Source organism: Lissotriton vulgaris, chromosome 5 (assembly GCF_964263255.1).
Source record: "Lissotriton vulgaris chromosome 5, aLisVul1.2, whole genome shotgun sequence".
NCBI lineage: Eukaryota > Metazoa > Chordata > Amphibia > Caudata > Salamandridae > Lissotriton > Lissotriton vulgaris.
In genome coordinates, this window is record NC_141693.1 from 95,670,787 (window position 1) to 95,687,078 (window position 16,292).

The following is a 16,292-nucleotide window of genomic DNA, read 5'->3' on the forward strand; positions in this document are numbered from 1 at the left end:
AAAAGGAGTCAAAGATGTAGTTTGCATTGTAAATGATGAACTTAAAAGACTTACACAGGATAATATTGTATAGTTGATGCTATTGCCAAACATCGAAACTAGTCCTAGGATGCTTGTTACCAGTCCAGGGAGGACCTGGCCTGGCAGTTCAGACTGGACTGTTCCCATTGGGCGCAGGGTCAGACTGATTTGCGTATGGCTCGGTTCAAACTGGAATAGCATGGTGAGCAAAAAACGATGGTTTTAGGCCCAGATCTCTGTACTGGGGTGAATGTATGACATTGTTCTGCATTCTGTCCATCAACTGTTGTTTTTGCTATTGCCAAAGGGGCAGGACGTATTTTGCATCTTTATGAAACCCTCTGCGCATTAATGTCTTCAATTTGTAAACAAAAAAAAGGCAGAAATCCAACATGCTATTACAACAGGAAATTCAGGCAAATGAAGCAGCAGGGTGAATATTGAATAGCATTGTGGCTTTATGACAGCCTAATAAATCCAATCACTGTATTCTAAACACGCATTAGTAAAGGCACAAAAACATAAAATTGGGTTTTTCCAATGCAAATCAATTGGGTTTACCAATATGTTTAGCTAATAACGTTGAACATCATAAAACAAAATGGTTATTACAGATGTCCAACAGCATAAGGCAGGAAAAAAAGCATGATGATGTATAAACGTACATGGGTCATCACACCAACACTCATGTGCGTCAGGACGCTAAGGCAAGAGCAGGAAAAATAATTTGCGGCCACAAAGTTCTAAAAGCAAAAGACAATAACAATTCTATAAATGTAAGCAGTGGAAGGCTACAAGACATTTATTTATTCAAAAAGATGGCGAAGGGTTTATTCGGGAAGGGAAAACACAAGAACAAGCCAACCCATCAGATACAATGAAATTGACATGAAAGCAAATGAGAGGTAAGCAATGGGCTGACTCAAACCCCACTGTAAATATTGGTATTGCCCACAATACGTTTTTCGACAGCAGACAGCTAAAGCAGTCAGCAGGCAAGACCCAACAAAAAAACCATAGATCCGCAATTAAAATGTTTTGTCAGCAAAGCAAATACAATTAATATGACATACTGGGTCTCAATTACCACCTGCATGTCATGTCTCATCTGCAGTCTAACAAAACAACTACCAACTGTCTCATTGCCAAAACCAAATGGGAGTCGAATAGCCTTGATAGACAGCGCATCCAAGCAATGGTAAACCATGAGAAATACAAGAACCCCAATGGCTGAATAAGGCTGCCAGAAAGCCCTCCCCCGCTCTATGCTTCTTGTAGTTTTTTAAAGAATTTAGAACACGTGGTTCCCAGAAGGTTAAAGGTGTTTGTAGCTAAACCTAAAAAAAAAGTCCAACTGATTGGTGTGTGTCGTGTCCCCTTCTAAGTATACACACGGACACAGACTGAATCTTAACAAGCTCTTTATTTCACAACAGGCTCGGTCCCCGTCCCTACACTATCTGACCCTTTCCTGTCTGGACCCCACCTCTTCCCCTCTGCCCACCTAGCTCCTCCCACCCCAACTACTAGACTGTTAACTCCATAACATCTCCCCCCTTCTTAACAAACAACAGCGAAAGTGGAACTTAGTCCATTTCTACGATCAATCTCTTTGGAGGCTGCACTTGGCGTCGGGGTCGAGCCGGTGTAGACACAATGTTCTCTACCACTGGTTCCTGCGCCACGGGAGGTGCAGAGTCAGGTGCACCAGCCTCTGGGACACTGGGGTTCTCCAGTGTGGAAGCTGCAGGTGTGCAGTCATGTCTTTCAGGAGGGCACTTCTTAAAGTGGGATGCATTTCGGGTGACTCGCCTATTCTCTGATTTAGCGGTCACCATGGTGCCCTTTTGCTGCACGATCGTGAGGGGCTCGTCTTTGAAACGACAGTCAGTTTTCTGGCGCTGCTCTTGTTTAACAAAGACCCTTTCACCTTCCTTGAGGGAGGGTGACCGTGCCCTCCGTTTGAGATCAGCATGGTCTTTCATCTTCTCCTTGTGGTACTGATCTGTGGCAGCCATGTCCTTGATCTGGTGGTCTGATAGAGGTTTCTTTAGCGCTCCCTCCCAGGTTGGGATCCGAGTTCTCGGTGTCCTCCCAAGCATGAGAGTGGCAGGGCAGACGCCCGTCGTGGAGTGAGGAGTGGTTCTGTAAGCACAGAGGACTTCATTCAGTGCCGCTTGCAGATCCCTTTTTTCGGCAGTGGCCTGTTGGAAGGTTTTCTTGATGGTAGACATGAATCGTTCAACGGTCCCGTTGGCTTGCGGCCAGAGTGGGGTGACCCTGCGGTGCTGGAAGTCCATCTGTTTCGCGAAGTCACTGAATTCATGCCCGTTGAACGGGGGTCCATTGTCCGTTTTGACGATTCTGGGAACACCCCAGGTTGCGAAAACCTCCTCCAGTACTTTGAGAGTACAGGTGGCGTTGGTGGAGGAGATAAACTGAGCCACTGGGAATCGGGAATATTCATCCACGATGACGACCACATACTTCCCTGACTGTAGAGGCCCGTAGAAATCCATTGCGACTTCTTGCCACACTCCGTCAGGTAGTGGGGTCATCTGAAGTGGTGCAGGCGGAGGGCTGGGGCTGGTTAGCTGATAGGGATGACAATCCTTCAGAGTGTTCTCGACTATCTGGTCTAGAGCGGGGAACCAGACACGCTCTCCAAGTGCTCTCTTGGTGCATACGACCCCTCGATGACCCTCATGTGCTAGGTCGACTACTCCTTGTCTCAGGATGGCTGGGATGACTATCCGGTGGTCCCTTAGAAGGAGGCCATCTTCGGTTATTGAGAGTTCATCAGAGATGTGTCGGAAAGCCCGGAGCTCACTCCTAACATCTGGATTCTCTTCTTCATCTTGCGGATTATGTCTCCACTTGTTGGATAGTATGCGTTTCATCACGGTCTGTAGAACAGCGTCCTTGTTGGTTGCTTCCCGGATGGTGTGCATTGGTACGGCTGGAGGGCGGGCATGACTTGACACGAAATGAATGTATTCCTCTGCTATGGATGAAGTTGTCACTGCAGAGTCCCGGGGGTGGCGGGACATGTAATCAGCCGGGTTTTCTCCCTTCCCCGGTTTGTGAATGATGGTAAACGTGTACTCCTGCAGTCGGAGGCCCCACCGCTCGATCCTGGGGGGCATCTTGCTTTTTGGATTCCCGTAGATGGTCACGAGTGCCTGGTGGTCAGTAATGAGCGTGAAGTGCTTCCCATAGATGAAGATGTGGAAATGCTCGCACGCCCACACGACCGCCAGGCTCTCCTTTTCAGGCTGGGAATACTTCCTTTCCGGATCGGTGAGGCTGCGGCTGGCGTAGGCGATGATCCTCCGTTGTTCCGAATCGTCGTCGTACTGAGCCAGGATCGCCCCTAAGCCCACCGGACTGGCATCAACGGTGATCTCTGTCTTCCGTCTGGGGTTGAAGTAGGACAAACAGTCAGACGATTCCACCGCCTGTTTGATGTCTCTGAAGGCGCGCTCGCAGTCCGGGGTCCAGTTGAAGGGCTGGTTGGCCTTCGTGAGGAGCCGCAGTGGGTGACTTATGGTGGCGTAGTCGCGAATGTACCGAGCACAATAGCTCGCCATCCCGAGAAAGGAGCGTAGATCGTTTACATCAGCTGGGCTTTTGGTGTTGTTGAGTACAGCTACCTTGTCTGGATCGGGTTTCATGCCGTTGGACGAAAAAATGTGCCCGAAGAATTTCAGAGTTGACTGGTGGAACTCGCATTTGTCCTTATTAAGAGTCAGGTTTGCGTCCATCAGAGCCTGGCAGACACGATCAAGGGCAATGTCATGTTCTCGGAGGTTTGTGCCGTACACCAGAATGTCATCACTGTAGTTGAGTGAATTTGGGATATGGTGGATGATCAGGCGTATTGTTTCTTGGAAAATTTCGGGTGCCGAGGAGACGCCAAAGCTGAGGCGCTTATATCGGAAGAGGCCAAGATGCGTGGCAAAAGTGGTAATGGGGCGAGAGCTGTCATCCAGCTCCAGCTGGTGGTAGCCCTTGTTGAGGTCCAGCTTGGAAAAGACCGTCGCTCCGTTGAGTGCCGCAATCATGTCGCTCAGGTGTGGGCCGGGGTGTCTTTCCCTCTCGATTGCCGTGTTCGGCAGGCGCATGTCTACACAGAGGCGGACTTTGCCGGTGGTTCCCTTTTTTGGCACGATGACCACCGGTGACGCCCAGGGAGTGGGTCCTTCGGTGCGTTCAATGATGTCAGCATCCAGGAGGTCTTGCAGCTCTTGAGCCACTGCGGATTGCAGATGAAACGGCACTCGCCGCGGATGTTGAGCAATCGGTGTGACACGCTCGTTGATATGTAGATGTACTTGCCGACCTTTTAGTTTGCCCAGGCCCTGGAACAGAGATGGAAATTTTGCGGCGTGGTTGGAGCTGTCGTTCACATTGAAGAGGATGTGCACGAGGCGCAGGCGCTCGGCAGTCGGAAGGCTTAGTAAGCAGTCGGCATCGGGTCCTTTGATGACGTGTATGACGGCTGGGATGGTGATGCCGCCGTGCGTGAGGGTGGTGTCGAACTTTCCTAGGCACAGGAGTGGTTTTCTTGACATCCAGGTGTATACCCGGACGGGTGCAAAGCGCAGATGAGGTTTAGGAACCATGCGCTCGTGTTCAGCAACGGAGATGTAGTTAAGGGATGCGCCACTGTCCATGACGAATTTCGCTGCATGGTTGCCCACCATGATATCAAGCCGTGGGTAGCGTTTGAGCTGATCGTTGTCAGCAATGTTGACATACTCGGTGGTGTAGACCGATCGCCTGGATGAGGAAGACCTGGACTCTCTCGAGGGAGATCGGCGATCCCATCTGGAACGTCTGGATTCGCGACTGGAGTGAGATGACGCCGGGGATCGGTCGGGTTCACCCTGAATGGCTCTGACGTGGTGCCGTGTGGTCTCTGTCCTTGAAGATCTTTGCTGGCTGGCGCGTCGGTCATTGCCGCCACGTTTCTCTCGGTGGTAGTCACTGCACATGGCCTCGAAATGATTGGATCGTCCGCATTTTCGGCAGCGTTGGCCCATGGCAGGGCATGAGTCGATGTGAGGGTAGTCATACCCGCACCTGTAGCACCGTCTTGTGCGTTCGGGTCGTCGGTCTCTCCTCTCGGAATCTCTTGGCCGGTGGTCTGTTCGGCGTCTGGGTGAGAATCTGGATCGGCGTGATCTGTCACGCGGGTTGCTTCTGTAGTCCTGTCGTCCATGTCGTCGGTCGGAGACACGGTTGGCGTGTTCTCGGCTAGTGCTGGGCTTCACTTCGATGTCCGCCGCATTCTCTTCGGCTTGGTCATATATTCGTGAGTTCTCCTCGATTTCCGCCAACTCTTGTGGCTTCCTTAGTAGTCTTCGCCTCAGTGATTCTGAATGGCATCCTGAGAATATTTGGGACTTGATGGCCGCATCCGGCGAGAAGTTTGCGAAGTCACAGTACTGGGACTGGCACCTCAGTCGGTGTATGAAGGACGTTAGTGGCTCATCCTTGTCCTGGCGCTGTTGGTGGAACTTGTGTCGCTCATAATCAACATTTCTTTTGTGCAGGAAACGGTTGTTCAGTATGTCTTTTACTTTGATGTAGGTGTCACTGTCGGCGGTTGGGATCTCTCGCACTATCTTACTGATCTCGCGCCCTCCTAGATTGCGAAGGGTTATTATTTTGTCCTCGTCTGTCTCGATTCTAGAGCCTACAACGTAATCCTCAAAGTCCTCCAGCCATTCCTGCCATTTGAGGCCCATGCTGCTCCCTGTCGTGATTGTTAGGGGTTCTGGCGCTCGCAGGTGCGTGCCTTTGATCTCCTTTTTGGCGGGAGCGTCTTGCGCGGCTTGCGCGGGAGGGTCGGACATCTTGGTGGTGAGGTTTCAGTCCTGATGCTTGACCTTGATCGCAGCTGCTGGTGTCCGCTCCCTTTACTTTTTACGGTAGGTGCCAATGCTTGTTGGTCCCTTGCTGCGCTCACGTGGCACTGATTGCTCACTGTCCACTCTCTACTGTAACAATTTGGGGCTGCCAGTGCTTATTTGAATGGTCCGCCTGACCCAAAGATGGCCGCCCTCAATTCTGATGGAGCCTGTCCTTAGAGCTGCCTGACCTTAAAATGGCCGCTCCCTTCGGCAAGACACGTGGCTCTCTCTTGCTCTCTCTCAGGGCATTCATGCGTCGCTGTACCACTGAGCTCGCGCCTGCAGGTGGCTGCCGGTTGCCGCTTTTAGGTAAGTTCACGCGGTGGGGGGGGGCGCTGCTTCCTTGTTACGCGCGCGCCGACCTGGCGCTATGCTTCGCGCGTCAGCTTCCTGCACAATGTCACACGGTGAGTTGGGGCACTGTCGGAGTGGGCTCCCGACTTTCACTCACGGTTCGTCGCGTCGTCGGGCGGGTCTCGCGCCTCCAGCGCGACCGGCACCTTTCCTCTGGCGCCCTGCCTACGATCCTGGCGGGCTTCGCGCGTCCAGCGCGATCTGTCCTATTTTTCGGCGCCCTCGTTCGGCGCACCGTCTGTTCTCCTTCCCACGCTCTGAGGACCGCCTGGTCACACTCAGACTTCCCTTCGTCACGTCGGGGCTCTTCCGTGGCGCCTCGGGACCACGGTCACAGCGGAGCTCTGGGCGCTCTACGCTGCGGGACGGGGCTCGTTCTGGTGGGTTTATAGTTGCATCCCACCCTCGTCGCCAGCTGTCGTGTCCCCTTCTAAGTATACACACGGACACAGACTGAATCTTAACGAGCTCTTTATTTCACAACAGGCTCGGTCCCCGTCCCTACACTATCTGACCCTTTCCTGTCTGGACCCCACCTCTTCCCCTCTGCCCACCTAGCTCCTCCCACCCCAACTACTAGACTGTTAACTCCATAACAGTGTGATACACTGTAAATATCACATCAACCTGTTCTTCCATTGACAGAACTGCACAGCTGTTAGAAATCCTTATGTATGTCATGCTTACATCGTTTTTCCTGAATGAGTAGCGCGGGACAAAGTTTGTGATTTGGGACTTAAGTGTCTCTTGCACGAGCTGCCGTTCCCACCTATTTAATTTTTTTATCTGATGAGCACCAGAGAAGGGAAAGCACTGAGGAATAGGGAATTCGAAAATCAAACAATGAAAATAGAGTTTTAAGATTGCCAGCTTCACCTAAATTGAATCAGTAAAAAAATTGCAATTCGTGAAACGGCAAATAACACTACGACCCTATGAAGCACTTCTAATAAAGGCAGATGCCTCAGACTATGAAAAAAAGAATGAAATGAGTCTGTGCCTGATGACGCAAGCACGGTAAAAAAAATTCCAAGTATTAAAGTGTTTTGGAATGCCGTATCAGATGTCTTTTTAAAAGTTCAGAGCTGCAGAAGTCCGAAAGAGGATAGTGATAGTCAATCCCACGACAAGAGTCAATGCAGGCTTCTTAAGTATCAACAAGAGGATTCAATTCATTTGTGACATCTTCCGCCAGAACCGCCTCTTCCTCATGAAACTATTTTCAGGCCGGGATTCGTGTACCTACAATGCCAAAAGTGAAACTAAAGTTCCCAGGCTTCACAGCAGGGTGAGCCAAAGATCCAGGGCAGGCTGCGGATGTCACACACAACCAGGACCAATCGGCAGCTATCAGTAACATATTAACATGCGCCATTGTGGTATGCGCTCTAGTCTATGAGCGTGTGCGCGATGACGCGTCACGCCATAGACTAGAGCAGGAGGCGCACGCATGCGCAGTGTGTCGGGGGTGAAAGGCGCGAAGGAGAAAAGCGGCAGTTGGCGACCGGAGCGGTGATAGTTAGACGCTCGGCGCCCTAAGCTCTGTAGTGATTTATACAATTAAATAAACGAGAGTTACTCACCTTCCACTGGCTCAGCGTGTACTTGAAGAGGGAAAGAGAGAACATTACAGTGGCGACGAGGCTGGCATCTGAACACCACCAGGCGCAGAAGACAACAACAATCACCCCCTGCAAACCCCACGCACGAGCCAGCAAGGCAGGACACCTACAGGAAGAGCTAAGGGCGTGGCAGCAGCGCAGCAGCACGGTACAGACCCTAACACCGACTCCATAGTCAGGTTAGTGCTGCCCAAGACACCAGGGGCCCTCAGCCAGCACCCTGGCAACCAAGGGAGACACCCCCAAGCTAGAGGACGGGGGGAAGACCGAGCAAACCGCGCAAAGTGCGAGGGACAATACCCCAGGTAGTCCAAGGGGCCAAGGCGACACGGCAGAGAGCGCAGGAGCATCCGGTGAGCCTACCCAACGAAGGGCCCAGGAGGGAGACCCTAGAGGCGACGTCAGAATGGCGAATCAAGCTTCAGCCCTGATGGCACCCGTCCCTTTCCTACCCAGGCCGGGAGAACCCCAATTAAAATGGAAGGACTGGAAAGAGTACTTTCTCAACTACATAGAGGCCCTCGGAGATGAAAGTGAAGGGGAATACACGCCGGAAAGGAAAAAGAGACTGTTGCTCCACAACTTAGGCCCAGAAGGGGTAAGGGTGTTCAAGAATCTGGTACCCAAGGAGAGAGGCGCAGCGGAGACAGATGTCTTTATAAATGCACTGGACGACCTGGACAGCCACTACCGCCCGGCAGTTTGTGTCTCCATAGACCGCTATAATTTCCAACAGAGAAAACAAGAGGCGGGAGAATCCATTGATGACTACGTGGCGGCACTCCGACGCCTAGCTATCACGTGTCGGTATGGGGCCCTGCAGGATGAATACATTAAAGACCAAATCGCGATGCACACCACCAGCAGAGCGGTCCAGGACAAGTTATGGGCGATGAACGAGACGTCCCTTAAAGAAGTGGTGGCGATGGTCAAGAAGGCAGAAATGTCTAAGCGAGGTGCCGACGCGGCAAAAAGGGAAAGTGGGCCGAGGCAGATGATCAACAAGATTGACGAGGCACCACAGTCCAGCAAGCCCAAAAGCACTTATGGAGACCAGAGGAAGGACACAAGAGGAACTGGAAAACAGATGGCCCGCTCCAGTCCTGGTAACAAATTTGCGTGTTACAGATGCGGCAGTGCAGCGCACTCGGCGCAGGACAGACGTTGTCCCGCGTTCCGCGCCCGGTGCTCGTTCTGTGGTCTGACCGGCCATTTCGAAAAGGTGTGTCGGAAGAAAGGGTCGAAGTCCACCGTCAAGTGTATCGACTCTGCCACAGCGAACTTGAGTGAGGAAGAAGACCCGGAAGAAGATGATTTGGTTCTGTGCATAGAGGACCAGGTACTGGATGTAGCAGGGAAGCGAAGAGATAAGCCCCGCACGGACATGCTCATCGGGGGTGTGAAGGTACATGTGGCCGTCGATTCAGGGTCCCCCTGGACCATCGTGCAAAGATCGATATGGGAAGAGGACTTCGCACCGGTTGTGGGGCCCGATCTAATGCCGCCGGACATCAGACCCATCTCGTATACAGAGGATTCCATCCCCCTGGTGGGGTGCCGGGACTTCGTGTTCGAATTCAGAGGACGGTCGGCCACGTGCACCCTATACGTAGCGGAGAAGGGCCCATCGGTGTTGGGATGGAGAGATGCAGGAGATCTCGGCATCATACTCAATCCAGGAGGGAAAGAGCAAATACTGTTAACAGATGAATGGCCCCTCTCGAAAGATGAGGACTGGAAAGCGGCATACCCCAAGGTCTTTGAGGGCACGGTCGGCAAACTGGACAAATTCGTACATAAAATAGTCCTTAAGGAGGGGGCAGTACCAGTTGTCCACAAGGTCCGGAACATACCCATATCCACGAGTGAAGCGGTGCAACAGGAATTGCTGATGTTGGAAGAACAAGGCATCATCGAGCCAGTGGACAGTGCGGAATGGCTATCGCCCTTGGTGGTGGTCAAGAAACTGAATGGTAAGGTCCGGCTCTGTGTGGACCTCAGAGAGCTCAACAAAAACCTCATCGTGGAGAGATTCCCGCTCCCCAGGATCAAGGAGATGCTGGTGAGAACGAAAGGCATAACCCACTTTTCCACAATAGACCTCACGTCAGCATATTACCAAATAGAACTGCATCCGTCAAGTAGGAAGTACACATCCTTCATAACACCCTTCGGATGCTACCAATTCCGGAGAATGCCCTTTGGCTTGGCATCCGTCGCGGCCGTTTTCCAGAAGCTCATGCACAGGCTGTTTAAGGACATCTCGGGGGTGCAGTATTTTCAAGATGACATTTTAGTGATGGGCTCCGACAAGGGAGAGCACGACAAGAAACTGCATCGAGTCCTAGGAGTGTTGCAAGGGAAGGGCTTAACAGCGGAATGGAGCAAATGTAGAATTGGGACTCACTCAGTGACCTACTTAGGACACGAAATAGGAACATACGGCATCTCGCCGAAAGAACAAAATGTGAAGGCGATAAGGGATGCCAAAGCCCCAGCAACCAAAGAGGAAGTGCGGTCATTCCTTGGAATGGCCGAGTATTACAGCAAGTTTGTCAGACATTTTGCCACTCGGACCTACAGGATGAGACAACTAATCAGAAACAATGCAAAATTCGAATGGGACGCAGAGGCTCAATCCGAATTTGAGACAGTAAAAGACTGCATCAGCCAAGCCATCCCACTGCAAGGGTACGTCCCCACCGGCAAGACCATAGTGACGACAGATGCAAGCGACAAGGGCTTAGGGGCGGTGTTGGCGCAGGAAAGAGATGATGGATCCAAGGAAACGATCAGTTTTGCGTCCCGTGCGCTCTCTCCGACGGAACAAAGGTACAGCGTAATCGAAAAGGAGATGCTGGCGGTCACGTGGGCCCTAAACAAGTTTCGGCAGTTCATATGGGGCACAAGATTCAAGCTTCAAACGGATCACAAGCCGCTTATCAAAGTGTTGACGTCCTCGGGCCATGACACAGCGACCCCAAGAATCGCCAAAATGACCTTGAAGCTGCTGGATTACACCTACGACGTAGAATATCTTCCAGGCACGCAAAACAAGGTGGCTGATTTTCTCAGCCGGGCTGCTGCGATGGAGGAAGCGCCGGAGGAGGCCCCAGACAAAGAGGAGATGGTGGCCAGCATGGAGGATCACGAGATGTCGATTAGTGCACAGGAATGGAAGGCGGCCTACGAGCTAGATGAGGAGAAGGTGGAAGTAAGGAGACACCTCACGTCGGGCTGGCCGGACAAAAAGAAGCTCACGGAGGGAGTGCGACGATTCTATGAGATGAGAGAGGAATTGTCCCTGAGCGATTCGGGAATATTCTTGTACAGAGGAGAACGTGTTGTGCCCCCAGTGACACTGATACCCAGGCTGTTGAAGTTACTGCACGAGGGACATTTGGGCATAGTGAAGACCAAGGCGTTGGTCAAGCAGATGTACTGGTGGCCAGGAATGGATGCCCACATAGAGAGACAAGTGCGGGAGTGCGGGCAGTGTCAAGGAGCGGACAAGGTGCTCCGCCCACTCAGACCTGCATTGGGGAAGTTTGACACCCCGCAAGGCCCCTGGGAGGATGTGGCTATAGACATTCTGGGACCCGTCCTAGACAGTAGAGGGGTGAATAAATACATATGTGTGATAATGGACAAGTATTCCAAATGGCCTGAAGTGGACATACAAGAGTCAATGGACACTGACACTATATTGAGATTCCTGACATCGGTGTTCCTACGAGAGGGTATACCCAAGTCCATTCTCAGTGACAACGGACCACAATTTGTATCAGACAAGTGGGGTCGATATATGAAAAGGAATGGGATTGAGGTGAAACACACGGCCGTTTATCATCCGGCATGCAACGGCCAGGTCGAAAGGTTCAATCGGGTGCTCATGGGCTCCATTCAGGCAGCCATATCACAAGGAAAGGACTGGGAAGTGGAAGTAATGAGCATGCTATGGGCCTACCGGATCACGCCCTCAGTGGTGGGGTACAGTCCGTTCCAAGTGCTAAGAGGACGGCATCCCTTCACCCGGGACAACGTTGCATGGAGGGAGAAGACCATCACCAGCAAGTGGTCCCCAGCGGTGGTGCAGCACAATCTGGAGAAGGCCCAGAAGATCTACGCAGCACACTATGACAAGCGACGCAACACAAAGGAAACCGTGCTGGAAGAAGGGGAATGGGTCAGGGTTAAACTCCCTACCCTACAAAAGAAAGGCGAAAGCAAGTTCAGCCGGCCCCTACAAGTTCAGGAGGTACGAGGCAGGGCGGCTCTTCTCAGTGACGGCAAGGTCTGGTCGCAAGACCGCATGGCCAGAGTCAATAAAATAATAGTATGGCCCAAGTCTGAAGAGGACGAGAGACGGATGGACTTACAGGAAGCAAGACCCCAAGTGGGGCACAACACAGGAGACTGTGGGGAAAGTGTAGGTGAGGACACTGAGATGGATGGCCCGGGAGCAGTGCCTACTGACGGAGATGGCGCACCGGTGAATGCAGAGCAGAGAGCTGATGGGAGAGAAGATGAGAGGTCCCAAGGAGAGACAGAAGGAAGAGAGAACATGCCGGTAAGACACACCCGCAGCGGAAGGGCAGTCACTGTGCCCTCTCGCTATAGAGACTTTGTGATGGAGGGACACTAGCTTTTGGTGCCACCTCCCTAGGTGCCCCACCATAGACTCATACGCCTGTGAGGGACTCTTAACCTGCTGGGGGGAATGTTTTGTTGTTTATATTAAAGGGGGGAGATATGTGGTATGCGCTCTAGTCTATGAGCGTGTGCGCGATGACGCGTCACGCCATAGACTAGAGCAGGAGGCGCACGCATGCGCAGTGTGTCGGGGGTGAAAGGCGCGAAGGAGAAAAGCGGCAGTTGGCGACCGGAGCGGTGATAGTTAGACGCTCGGCGCCCTAAGCTCTGTAGTGATTTATACAATTAAATAAACGAGAGTTACTCACCTTCCACTGGCTCAGCGTGTACTTGAAGAGGGAAAGAGAGAACATTACAGCCATAAACTCGAATCTTACGGTCATCACCCAGGAAAAAAGGTGCGAAAACTTAAATGTGAAGAGGCAAACAAAGACATTTTAAGCAGGATAATAAAAACGCATAAGTAAGACTTGCAAAAACCATGCAAAAAGTATATATATTTCAACATCCCATATTAGCTCCAAAAAAATGAGAACGCCATACACGCCTGAGGTCGCTTATCTTACTTTAAGAATGTTTTTAAGTTCCAAATAAGGGCTTCTGTTTGTCTTGCTATGCTATACTGACGATCGTAATTTACTCTGTTACCAGATATAGTATGAGTACATCAAAGTTAGTTTCAAGTTAACTCTCGTTTATTCAAAGAATAACGCTCCAATTTTACATTATTGCTGGGCGACAACAGATGACATAACCTGGACGGATTTCAATATCGGAGTTTTTTTCGAAATTGGCATCTGCCCTGTGTGACATCAAATACAGTAATGTCATGGACCCCGAGCGCCTCCTAGCGGCCATTAGCCAGTGTTTGAGAAGAGAAAAACAAAACCACAGTAGAAACAGCTGCGTGTCGTGTTTTTTGTTTACGTGACTGTTTTTCACAAAAATAAAATCTAATAGAACGAATGTTCCTGCAGCTATTGTGCGACATGCAAATTCGATTTATCTGGGCGTCAGAAACTTAGTAGAAGTGCACACTAAAACAACAAATATGTGTATGCTCGGAATATAAACTCGGCCTACCATAGATTCGCGTGCAAACCTATACCTTATCGCTTTGCTCTATCTCCGTATGCTCTCTTTGTGACCTTGTCTGGGTCGGCCTTCATTCCTACCAATGCGGAGTTTAGTCATATTCTGACATAACTCCTCTTAGTATATCTCCTCTCAATATATGGCACACCCAGTGGCGGCCGGAAGGATTTAGAGTGGTGAGCCAGTGGAACTAAAAAATAAAAATAAAAACAATCATTTGCAATGCAATCTGTCTCGCCTTTGGGCCCTTATATGTATTTAACTATGCAGCACATTAGACTGGGGCTAAAACATCTACTGTTCTTTAACCCGTTCGCTGCGGCGCAAATTTCCCCGCCGTGCGGGCAGATGTTGCGCGTGCCGAAATCGGACGGCCCCCAGCCGTCTGACGCACACGCCCCGCATGACGTCAGGCGGATGGAAGGCGTTGACATGGAGGGAAAGTAAGCACCAAACTGGGTGACATGTATGGGAACACATGGAGAGAAATATTGCCTTTCAGCAGGAAATTTTATAGTCCAAAGCTCTGTTTTTAATATAAAATCAGGGCCTTCGGTGGTCATTTCACTGAAAATACAAGATTTGAAAAAAATATTATTGTCTACAGGTGCTCGTGGAAGAAAATTACAATGGACTAGAATCTAGAGAATGCTAAAGTGATTCTGTTATTTTTCTGACCTCTGCTGGTCGTTTTCTATCAAGAAAGTTAAATAGAGGCAGTTGTCAGAAAAATAAAAATAAAAAAGTCACTCAGGAAAAAGCAATTCTGGTATTTTACTGAACTCTGCTGGTCGTTTTCTATCAAGACAGGTAAATAGAGGCAGTTGAACAGAAAAAAGTCCCTAAGCGGAAGCAGACACGTCCTAGGGCTGATCTCCAGAGCCCACAAAGTACATACACATATAAGTATATAATAAGTATATACTAAAGTATATACAAGAGGTCTCGAATGCTCAACCTAAACAATTTCACGTACCTTCCTGGTTTGCCACACAAGGTGGTCCGCATCACCCCTCGAAGCTCCGGGACAGAGGAAACCGCACTACCCAATCCTGGTTCTGTGCTCATACTGTTAAACAGCATGAGGGAAGAATCAGAATCAGAAGGAGTGGCCTCTTTCGGCACTCCTAAGAGCGCCGGTGATCTGTGCTTTCTCTAACCCTGCTGTGTAAAACAGTTAGGTTAGAGAAGTTTAAAATGTGGATGTCGGGCTGGTCGTCCCAAGACGGCTGGCCAAAGGTACATGCGCACTTTAAACATAAGTGCACAACTCCCTGCTGCCACTCAGTAGCAATTGCCCTACCCGGTCCGTCCTGAGACACTGTTCGGGACGGGTTGCTGGAGAATACAATGGTAAGAAAGAAGTTTTATTGTCAACTCTGGGGTCATTTTTTTGTGGGGGCGATGCGCCCCCGCTCTCAAGGAGGAGCCGCTCCTGGGCCAACACTCCGAGCAGTTATATTCATTGGTCTGCCCATTAGGGAGGAGAGGAGTGAATGTACGGCTACCCATAAGCACTGTTCCCAGCCACTCTTTTTTAATTGCATATGTGTGCACGCTTTCCCCATGTGGTCTGTACTTCTAGTTACTTAGCAAAAAGAAGTGCAATTGACCTAGAAACATGTTGAAAATCAAGGGCAAGCTGCGTGCAAATAAATCAACCAATCACAAGTTCAGAGGCTGGGAAGAGGCAGAGCGAACAGAAAGCAGCAAGGCTAGTTACAAAGGCAAACGTTTACAGGTGTGCACCGCATTTTTGCATGATTTGCACTTTTAACAGCAGGACTCTCCATGAACTGTCATCACCAGACTCAAGACCTCTGGAGGGGAAGCTCATGGAGTGAATCAGATGCAGGAGTGGTGGTTGTTGAAGCTAGCAGCATATCCAACACCAGAGCTTCATGCTGGAAAAAAGAGGCAGGAGACACTTCCAGTTTCATGCATGTCAAGAGAGTCCAACTTCCCACTATCACCTTGCAGGACATGTTGCATGTATATAGATATTTTGTGGATCCAGAGACGTTTGTTGAGGAGTTGGAGGACTATAAGCCGTGATGCACATTTTTAGAACTTCACCCCCGAAGCCTACTCTGCATTGAGGCAGCCATTTTAAAAGCTTGAACTCGGCCAGGTTCAGAGTGTGATTCCTGACCTGCTGCATAGGATTTCCAATCCTTCCACCACCTCCTGGAGTAAGCCAGGACTGCTGTCTATTAGCACCTTTGCAGAGACAAGTTTACAAAACGAATCTCTCATCCCAATGGATGAAACGTCGTAAAATCTAGAACATCAATGGTAAAGATAATATCCACCTCAGATCCTACTCAGTAACCACCTACAGCCACCGGCCCCAAGAGCAGTACTCGCAATCTCCTTATGTCTTTTCCATCCATGAAAACATTAGGAGAAGTGAAGTTTCGAAAATGCCTCAATAGAGGTAGAAAGTGCTACTAACAAAAAACACCTTGATTGGATGGCTAACAATAAATCACTGCGGTAGGCATATATGACTACAAATCTTAACATCTAATCCCAGTTGTATCTATACTGCCAGAAATAAATACTGATTTCTAGAGCTAGGCAGCGCCCACAATATATTTACAATTTCCATTTCCATGGGAACGGCAGA

At 50.3% G+C, this 16,292-nt stretch overlaps 1 protein-coding gene across 1 annotated transcript in view; it reads right to left on the bottom strand.

Annotated features, from left to right (window-relative positions):
• Positions 1-16,292, bottom strand: part of LOC147710286 (carboxyl-terminal PDZ ligand of neuronal nitric oxide synthase protein-like) — a 270,013-nt gene that overhangs the window by 22,388 nt on the left and 231,333 nt on the right. The gene's annotated exons all lie outside the window — the stretch shown is intronic.